Source organism: Sciurus carolinensis, chromosome 7, assembly GCF_902686445.1.
Source record: "Sciurus carolinensis chromosome 7, mSciCar1.2, whole genome shotgun sequence".
NCBI classification, from domain to species: Eukaryota; Metazoa; Chordata; class Mammalia; order Rodentia; family Sciuridae; genus Sciurus; species Sciurus carolinensis.
This window is the reverse complement of record NC_062219.1, coordinates 28,966,904-28,976,531: the sequence shown is the minus strand read 5'-3', so window position 1 is coordinate 28,976,531 and position 9,628 is coordinate 28,966,904. Positions and strand designations below refer to the sequence as shown.

Below are 9,628 nucleotides of genomic sequence, written 5' to 3'. Positions count from 1 at the left end.
TTCATAGGTCTGAGAATAAATCCCTAAATTTTCAGCTCCCTGTTCACATTTCCAAAACCAGGGTTCCCCTTTTCACATTATCAATTATTTTTTCTCATGTTTCATTTCAAATTGAAGCATTATATACAACACTTTTTCTCCAAGAACTGGATAGCACTTTTTTTGGGGGGGCGGGACGGGGATACTGGAGATTGAACTCAGGGGCACTCAATCACTGAGCCACATCCCCAGCCCTATTTTATATTTTATTTAGAGACAGGGTCTCACTGAGTTACTTAGCACTTTGCGGTTGCTGAGGTTGGCTTTGAACTCTTGATCCTCCTGCCTCAGACTCTCAAGTTGCTGGGATTTCAGGCATGTGCCACCATGCCCAGTTGGATGGCACTTTTTAAAGATTTTGCTTTATGCTTGAGAGTCTTTGGCATGAAAAAAAAGCTGAGAAAAATTAGTTGACAATTTGGGGAAAAAAAGAGGATAATATAGTTAATCGGTTCCAGTTAAGGCTTTTTTAATGTAATGAGTCCTCAGTTGAGTTTTTTCAAGTGTAAATACCAACTCATTAACATGACCTGTGGAAACATTCCAAACATTCCAGCCAACTCCTTTGTCCTGGCACAGCAGGATTATGAAAGTGGAACTGGACTTGAGTTAAAATTACTGGAAAGTTCAATTGTAAGGACTAAAGGACACAGCAAATTAGATTGTCCTATATTCTATCATGGCTCACAAGTACAGCAATTTCTTTCTTTCTTTCTTTTTTTTTTTTAAGGGGGGACAGATTATCATTACTACTTTAAAATTTGATTGCAACCAATTTTGTTTGCATTAAAATTAGAGGCATTTTAAAATTGAATAATGGCTTATATATCAAAACTCCAAAATTAAATTTGGCAAAAATGGGAAGAGTTTTCCAGTAATCATGGACAGAAGGCAGAAATCAATTTTGGGAAACACAGACAAAACCCATATTTACAGATTGTGCCACAGATTTAAACTCCTTTAGTGCATTAGTAAACTTCACATGTGGATCTTCACTTTGAGATTTGAGAGCTATTTCTCAATACCTTGTGCAAATAAATCAGTCTTCATGTGCCTTAGCATATACTTAAAATTTCTCCACTGTATTTGTACAAAACACCTAACACACTGGCAAGTCAAAATACATACTTTCATAACAAAACTATAATGTACCTCTCAAGTGTGAACAATACACACATTATACAGGTATACAGTATTTACAAAATATAAAATATAATATGAGCTGTTTGTAACCTTTTTTTAAAATTTAGACTTATAAGAAAATTGCGTTATTATTTACATTTGAGTCTCTACCCCTGTGTTCTAGTCTGCAAATGGCTTCACTTGGACTTTGTATAGGATCCTGGTGGGAGGAGGTGGGGGTAGGGAAAAATCTCATCACATAGAAAAGCATAACCCAAATCTCACTATGGTTTCATAATTTTGCTCTTGCTCCTAAAAAAGACAGTCATCTCTCATGAGGGGCGTTGTTATGTGCTTTATATCCTGACATTTTCCACTTTCGGCTTCTTGGTGTGAGGAGAGAAATGCAGCGTGTGGCACTGCAGAGGAAGACGGCAGAAGCCACAGAATGAGACCTCCACTTTCCAGTGATGGTGTCCCATTCCTGGGAGCCTCCAGGATGCACTCAGACTCCATGGGATGTGATTCTGTGGCAGACAGGATGCAAGGGAGCCCACTCTGTCCTGGGCACCCAGGACAACACTGAGTTCTAAAGGCAAAGGGCATGTGGTGAGGGGCCAGGCCAGGCCCCCATGTGGTACCATAGTGAGCAGCAGCACCACTTGAGGCCAGGCAGGGGAGGCAGCAGGGACTGGCCTCCCAGAGATAAGCAGATGAGTTTGGGCAGACAGATCCATTCCAGTGTAACCAGAAAGGTTGTGGATCATAGTTATGATGGTTGCTGATTAGGCAGCAAAGATGTGACATTGTCAAAGCCACCATGGCTGAAAGTGGCACCAACATGCTGCAGTCAAAGGAAGTGGGTGGCCCATGTGTGTGTGAAGAACAGGTGGCACTCTGTGAGTGGCTCAGCTGACAGCTCAGAGTTTCACAGGAAGACCTCTCTGCCTGGCCAGCTTCTATTGAATAATGTCTCCCACGAAACCTCTGAGGCACTTACATAGTATATTTCCGTGTCCACTCTCTTGCTAGTCTGTTGTACTTCTCTCTGTGGCCTTGTAGGTGTGGGCTATTTCTGGCACCAAAGGGTCATCAGGGTTGGGGTCACAGATGGACAAGAGAACTTTGGACACAGTTAGTACTGGAGACCACTGTGACCACAGACTGTCCAGGCAGATGCTGCCATTGCTGTTGATATTGGTGTGATAGATTTTGGTTGTGAAAGCGACCTTTGGGGGCTTGAAAGGAAAGGGTAATATGTCGGAAAGTGGATGGTCAGGAAGAAAAACACTTCCTTGGTAAGGACTGTCATTCGGGCCCATGATGGTGGCCTGCCACTGGAACAAATCATCACCCACAGGTCCTGCCGAACACTGGGCAGGAGGATCCCTCTGCAAGTCGGTCAGTTCCTTCTGAATTCGCTTCAGCGCCATCCTTTCCCCTGCTTGGGTCCCGGCGGCCCGCAGCGGTACGTGACCTTTTTTTTTTTTTTTTTTTTTTTTTTGTGGTGTTGGGGTCAATCCCCAGCACCGCAAAAAATAAAAAAATAAAAAAATTGTGGGCTGGGGCTGTAGCTCAGTGGCAGAGCACTTGCCTAGCACGTGTGAGGTACTAGGTTCAATCCTCAGCAGCATCACATAAAAATAAGTAATGTATGTAACTTTTTTAAGCTCATCTTTTGCACCTGTAGGTTGCAACAAGGCAAATTTCCATTTCTGTACCAATTTTCTTTGAGTCCCGAGGTTTGGGGAAAACTATGTGTTACATACATACTGAAATCTGAAATCTAAGTTTGAACTTTTAGGAGTGTTTTTAAGTGTACTGCCATGAGCTCCCTATTTGGGTTGGAATTTTCAACAGTGCTTCCCATCCAATGACCAGGAGGTTTTGGAAGAACACTAGGCGGAGGTGGATCACTAAACTTTGCCCCAGCATAATTTTCCGTTTGGCTCACTTCAGTTAGAAATGCTGATTTCTTCAAAAGCATATTTTTAATGTTCTCGGTATTTTAAAAAGACTTTTTTTTCCTGCTTCCGAATTCTACCAAGTGAAACAGAATCCTGCCAAAAGTTATTTCATTCCTTTTTGCAGAGGTGATCTTGGTTAGTGGCAAGCGATATTTGTTTTTCTGTCGTTTATCTTTGGTTGTTCGCACAAACGTACACCATGAACAAGCTGGCCATGGGAAAAGTCAATTTGCTCATCTATGGTTTTAAAACGACCTTTCTCAGCGGGGGTTGGCCGAGTGCCATGGGCCGCAGAGGCCCAGAGACAGGGTTCCCTTCCTTAGTTCGGGTTGCCGCTGCTGGATCGGGACTGGTGGCCGGGCGGGACCTCCTGCGCTCTGCTGCGGCCAGTCGTGGTCTCTGGCCGCACTCCAGGTCAGCCGGTGCTGCTGGTACTGGTAGAAGCGACTGGGTAGCTGGCCCACACCTCCTTTTCTTGCTGCTTCTTTGGGGTGCTTCCTGCAGCGGCCAGGCTACAATTGCGCAGAGCTGCTGGAGCGCGAGGCTGGAGGAAAAGGGTTGGGGGCAGTGCCCGCGGGTCTGGGATGGGGTAAAGGCGGCGGTGCCGTGGTCACCATCCGGAGGGCCCCAAAGTAACCGCGGGTGGAAAAGCCAAGCAAGACAGCCGCCGAGGACGAGCTGCACCCGCTGCGGGAGAGACGACAGGAACGTTCAAGGCAGAAGGCAGGTGAGACCAGAGGGCGGGAGGCTTCAGCTCCGGGCTCCCCAGGCCCAGGGCAGATTCCTCCCGGAGGACCGGCGGGCATTCCAGCGACAGTCATAGTGCTAGAAGGCAGGCAGCTCGGCTGGAGAAGAGAAGGGAAGTGAAGGCAGTGACAAGCACAGTAATTTCTATAGGTGTATGCCACTGGTGGAGTATAGTTGTGTGTGTGTGTGTGTGTGTGTGTGTGTGTGTGTGTGTGTGTGTGCGCGCGCGCGCGCGCGCGCGCTTGGTACCAGGGACCAAAACCAGGGGCACTTAACCACTGAGCCACATCTCCAGCTGTTTTTATTTAGAGACAGTTTTACTAAGTTGCTTAGGGTCTTGCTAAATTGCTGAGACTGCCTTTGAACTCACAATCTTCCTGCCTCAGCCTCCCAAGCCATGAGTACATGAGTATCTCATATATATATATAATAGCTAAATGGTTGTCACAAATACATAACAGCAATTTACATTCCATCTTTCGTTCATGAGCATTTATTGGTTTCATATTTTCATCAATTTTGTGTAATTTCATATATCTGATATTTTATTTTCTATTTCTCTAATTTGTAAGATGTCGAGATTTGATTTTTGAACATTTAGCCATCTCCTTTATGAAGTGGTTATTCGATTCTCTTGACTGCTTTTCTTTTGGTGTTTTTATCTTTTCCTTTTTTATTAAAAATGCTTAGTTATATGCGAGGTCCTAAGTTCTCCCACTCTGTCACTTCTCTTTGTACCTTTAATGGTATCATTTAATCAATAATTTTTTTATTTTAATGTTGCCCAGTTTTATGAAATTTTTTAACATATTTTGTGTAACTTTCAAAAAAATTAAGCCCCCTCTTTGGTGGCTCTTAAGATTGAAACCAAGGGTGCCCTTTCACTGAGCTGCATCCCCAGCTGTTTCTTAAATTTTATTTTGAGGCAGGTTGTCATTAAGTTGCCTAGGCTGACCTTCAAATCTCAAACCTCCTACCTTAGCCTCCCAAATAGATGGTATTACAGGCATGTACTCTGACATTCACACTACAAATCCCTTTATATAATAACTTTTGAAATACATATATAATATATGCATACACACACATATATACTGACATACACAAACACATACAGACTTTGGGCACTGAACCCAAGGGTGCTTAACCACTGAGCAACAGACAAATCCCCAGTCATTTTTATATTTTATTTTGAGACAGGGCCTCACTAAGTTGCTTTGGGCCTTGATAAGTTGCTGAGTCTGGTTTTGCACTCATGATCCTCCTGCCTTTGTCTCCCAATCCTCTGAGAGTACAGGCCTGTGTCACTGTGGCTGGCTACATTTTTTTTTTTTTTTTTTTTTTTTTTTTTTGCCGTCCTGGGGATTGAACCTAGGGCCTTGTGCTTGCAAGGCAGGCACTCTACCAACTGAGCCATATCTACCAACTGAGCCATATCCCCAGCCCAATACCTTTTTTTTAATCCTACAAATATCCCCTGTCCCAGCAATTTTATTTGGAAAGGATGTCATTTTTGTACTCACCACAGTGCAAGCTGTGTACTTTATCATTGTCTAAATGGCATTTTTTAAAAATAAAGGTTCTGGTTTAATTATACAGTTCTATTTGTTCATATCATTTTGAGGCATAGACTGATTGCTATAACTTCATAGCATACAGCAATGTGTAGCAAAATGATCCTTTGATTGGCGATGAACTTCATGTAGCTCTAACATACAACCTAAGCATGTAATAAAAAATCAAGGTGTCAGCACACACTATTATGTTTGCACAATGAAAAAAAAAAATAGAGTACATTATTTGGAATGTATACCCATATTAAATAAGGCATGTTTATACGTATATATCATCATTATGTATATTCTCATTATGTATAATTAATATGCAATTGCTACATCTCAAATTTTCCAAAACTGTTTCAATTTAATTCATCTTTTGAAAGCACCAGTTTATGATACTCTGTGTAAATGTACATTTCGAATGTCTTAAATTTTTCACTTTTACTTAGGATTTTTTTCCTCTACTCTCCTTTTTATAAAATTGCCTTTTCCAAACTATTGAGATTGATGATTAGCTAATGAATTTTAGACCCTTTAGTTTAATTATTGAAGTCTGTATGTTTCCTTTTTAACCTCAGCTTTAAATGCATCTCACTTTTTATAACTTTATTCTAATGCTACTGACTTCTAATAACCTGCATATATAATCTCCACCCCTGACCTACCCTGGCCTAGCGATGTCTGAGTGGAGGTGGGAATCTGAAAGTGATCCAGAGCCCGGGCAAGAGAGGAATGGGGCAGGATGTGAGACTGGTGGGTGTAAAGTAAGTAGGAGTGGCTACTGATAAAAAGTGTTTGGTGGGATAGGTGGGGTTAGGGAACAAAAGAGCAATGGGTAGAGAGAAAACAGTACCAGCTTGGCAGTTTGGATCCAGCAGGTCTGAACATGGAACAATGGCAGCATGAAGGTAGAGGGGCAGTGTCTTTGGGGGCAGAAATAAGGTCTGGGAGAAAGAAGATGGTAACTCAGTGCAACTCCCAAAAGAGAGAGAGCCATGTGAATGGGTCTGATTGTTTATCGCTTTCCACCTAGGAGTGGAATTGATAGTTCCTAGGGTATGCCTAAGTAGGTAGTACAAAACCATTTCCAAAGTAGTTGTACAAATTTTCATAGCCACAAGAACTGTTTTGATTTATGGTTATTTATAAAATTACTTGTCATTTGAATGTTTTCCCCTTTGCAAAGCCTGCTTTATTTTAGGTCCTAACCTTGGTTTATGAATACTTGATCAAAACTCTTACATTGTTTGAAACAGCTCAAGAATCTATCATCTGGTCATAATCCCAAGCACCCATTAAAGTAGACATCTGGGTAAACTAAAAGCTGTATGGAATCTCCTGCTTGTTCCCATTTACACCTTAAGATAGGACTCCTGTCTCCCTTCTATATATTGGAGGGCAGGAGCCTACTTCCCAAAGCAGCAGTTAATTAACTCAGATGAGTTTTCCATAGACCAACCCACTACTTCTTTTAAATTGTTTACATCTTGATGCTGAAAGTGTCATCAAAGGTGACACTTGTCACCTCTTTTGTTTTATACTCCCTTTCAAGTAATCCATCCTGTCTGGAGAAATTGAAGTTGCATTTACATCACTCCCAGTACAGGAATGTATTACTGATTAACATCAATTTTAAACCAATTTAATGAATGGTTGCTGTTTTCTTTCCCAGGAGATTATTTTGTCACCTGTTTAGGGTCTGATGAACGGTCTTCTTTCTTGCTTTTGGAACGTGTACATCTCCTTTTAAGAGATGGGTTTATGGTAAGTGTGTTGAAAATGATGATTCTAAACATTCTACCCAATCTCCATATTTCCAAGCCCATTGGAGGCATGGATTGACAGGACCATAGTCATGACCAACGAATCACTTCTAGTGGAAGCATAGTACTAGTGTCCCACCTGGAATCCAGATGCTTCATTGGTACGGTGGTGTCAACGCCACCACCCTAGCTCTTTCAGACCATCTAAAGCACCATGCATGAGAAGGTAAATCAGAAATAAATCCTCTGGAGGCACTGAAATTGGGTTTTAATTCTAAGGGATAATTAGTCAAATGAGGAGGACCTTGCAATGGTTCCATCTTTCCCAACTGTATGGAATGGAACATTTAGATGTACTGATCTGAAAGGACAAGAATATATTTTGATGAGTTGCTATCACAGAAATGTTCAGGGCAGAATCTTGCAAATATGGGAAAAACATGCACATGCATATATCTTTATATAGAGAAAAAGAGATAATGATAAATACATAAATGTGAGGGCAAGTTTGGTGTAACCTATGCATTGTAGGTGAAAGGTAATAATAACATTCAAAAGACAAAGAAACCAGTAATTGGGGTGATCCAGATCTCTATAATTGTGGGAAGTGTTAAGCAATTCAGTAAAAAATAAACACAGCCAACTCCCTCTATCTGGATGTTCCTGTCGCCTATTCTTCATCTGAATTGGATTCTTTCAAATGAGTTTATGTGGGTTTGGTGCTCTCTGAGTTTTTTCTTTTCATGATTTTATAGGCTATGTCCTATAATGTCCTGTCCCCAACTCACTTTTGTGACTCTTCTACCACCTGCTCTAGTTTGCAGGGCCAGAGACCCCCACCTCAGTCATTCTGGGCAATAAACTGACTTTATCAATCTTTGCAAATAATGTGTGAAAGAACAAGCTTATTGGAAGATCTTCCTTATATAATATGGTTCTCAGATCCTGTGGAGTTTGAGAATTGCTCCCTGCTGGGTTACCATTATCTTCCATATGAGAGGGGGCTTGTCTGTCTTTGTTTCAAGCTAAGGGATGTAAGAAGTCATAAGATTTGAGAAGATGCAAAGAACAGTTCTCTTAGAACCTTTAGAGGTAGTGTGGCCCTTCCATTCGTACTGATGCTGAGGATTCTGTACTTAAGTCATCCATAACTGCAAGAGAATAATTTCTTGTTATTTTATTCCACTAAGTGTATAATTATTTTTTCGTTAGCAGCAGTAGAATATCAGACTTTTTTGCAACTTAAATCTTCTATATGATCAAATTTCCATCATGATAATGTGATCAGCATTAAGTGGTAGTTATCAAAGCATTGAACAAAGCTGCTGGCAAACATGATGGACGATCCACTGACTTTTCTGAGTGTCAGCAACAGCTTGATCAGGCAGCTTTCAAATTCTGATTGATATGTAGGTTTATTGTGGTTTGTATTCCTTACTACCAGCTTCTTTTCGATGTGAACTATGTGATGTACCTTGAACTATTCCCTTCATGCTAGATAGAAACTGAGATGTTTTCTTTGCTTTAAGTTATTTCTGACAACTTTGGTGTTAATGTTATTTCCTTATGACTCTGGTGGGCAGACATTTTATTATTTGGAACTAAGAACCCTGATTTGCACAGAAGGTTTTCTACTGCAATAAATTTTCTGATCACTCTTGTTTTTAATTTTGGAGATTGACTGCTGTCTTTCTAGCTTCTTCCCTGGGCATTTTGTTGGTTGGCTTTTCTATCATCTCTTGCAATGAGTGAATGTGGTTTTGTCAAGATTTAGGCCCCATCCTCCACATTCTGGCTGGTAGGTGTTGGTGCTTTCTCAGGTTTCCTTCACAGTCTTTGACTTTTCACTTCATCAAGTAAGGGGTACTGGAAATAGCTTGGGTCTTCTACAGTCTTAGTTTTTGTTCTGGTTTAGATGTGGTGTCCCTCCCCAAAGCTCAAGCGTGAAGCAAAGCAAGAAGTTTTGGAGGACAAATGATTGGGTTATAACCTTAACCTAATCGGTGAATTAATCCCTGATGGGATCACTGAGTGGTAACTAGAGGCAGGTGGGATGTGGCTGGAGGAAGTGGTTTACTGAGGACATGGCTTGAGGGTATATATTTGTATGTGGCAAGTGGAGTCTGTCTCTCTGCTTCCTGATCACCATATGAGCAGCTTAATGCCATGTCTATTTCCCACCATTCCAGCTGCTTAATGCCACGTCTGTTTCCCACCATTCTATGACACAGTTCTGTTGGAACAGAGGATGTTGCATGGCTATCACCCTCCTGGAAATCATAGATGTGGCATACTCCTATGTGTGATTGCTTTTCTTAGAATACTGTTAATAATCACAAGTCTCTTTGAAAAAACGGCATATAATCCCCAGGGAAATATTACTGTATTGGTACACAAAATAAAATGTAATGGATCTCTGTTATGTGAAATC

The 9,628-nt window shown here is 41.3% G+C and overlaps 2 pseudogenes; both read right to left on the bottom strand.

Moving 5' to 3' along the window:
* Positions 1–2,157: 2,157 nt before the first annotated feature.
* On the bottom strand, positions 2,158–2,600 carry LOC124988794 (ubiquitin-conjugating enzyme E2 D4-like; annotated as a pseudogene).
* Positions 2,601–2,947: 347 nt separating this feature from the next.
* LOC124989174 (proline-rich nuclear receptor coactivator 1-like) lies at positions 2,948–3,839 on the bottom strand (annotated as a pseudogene).
* Positions 3,840–9,628: the final 5,789 nt, after the last annotated feature.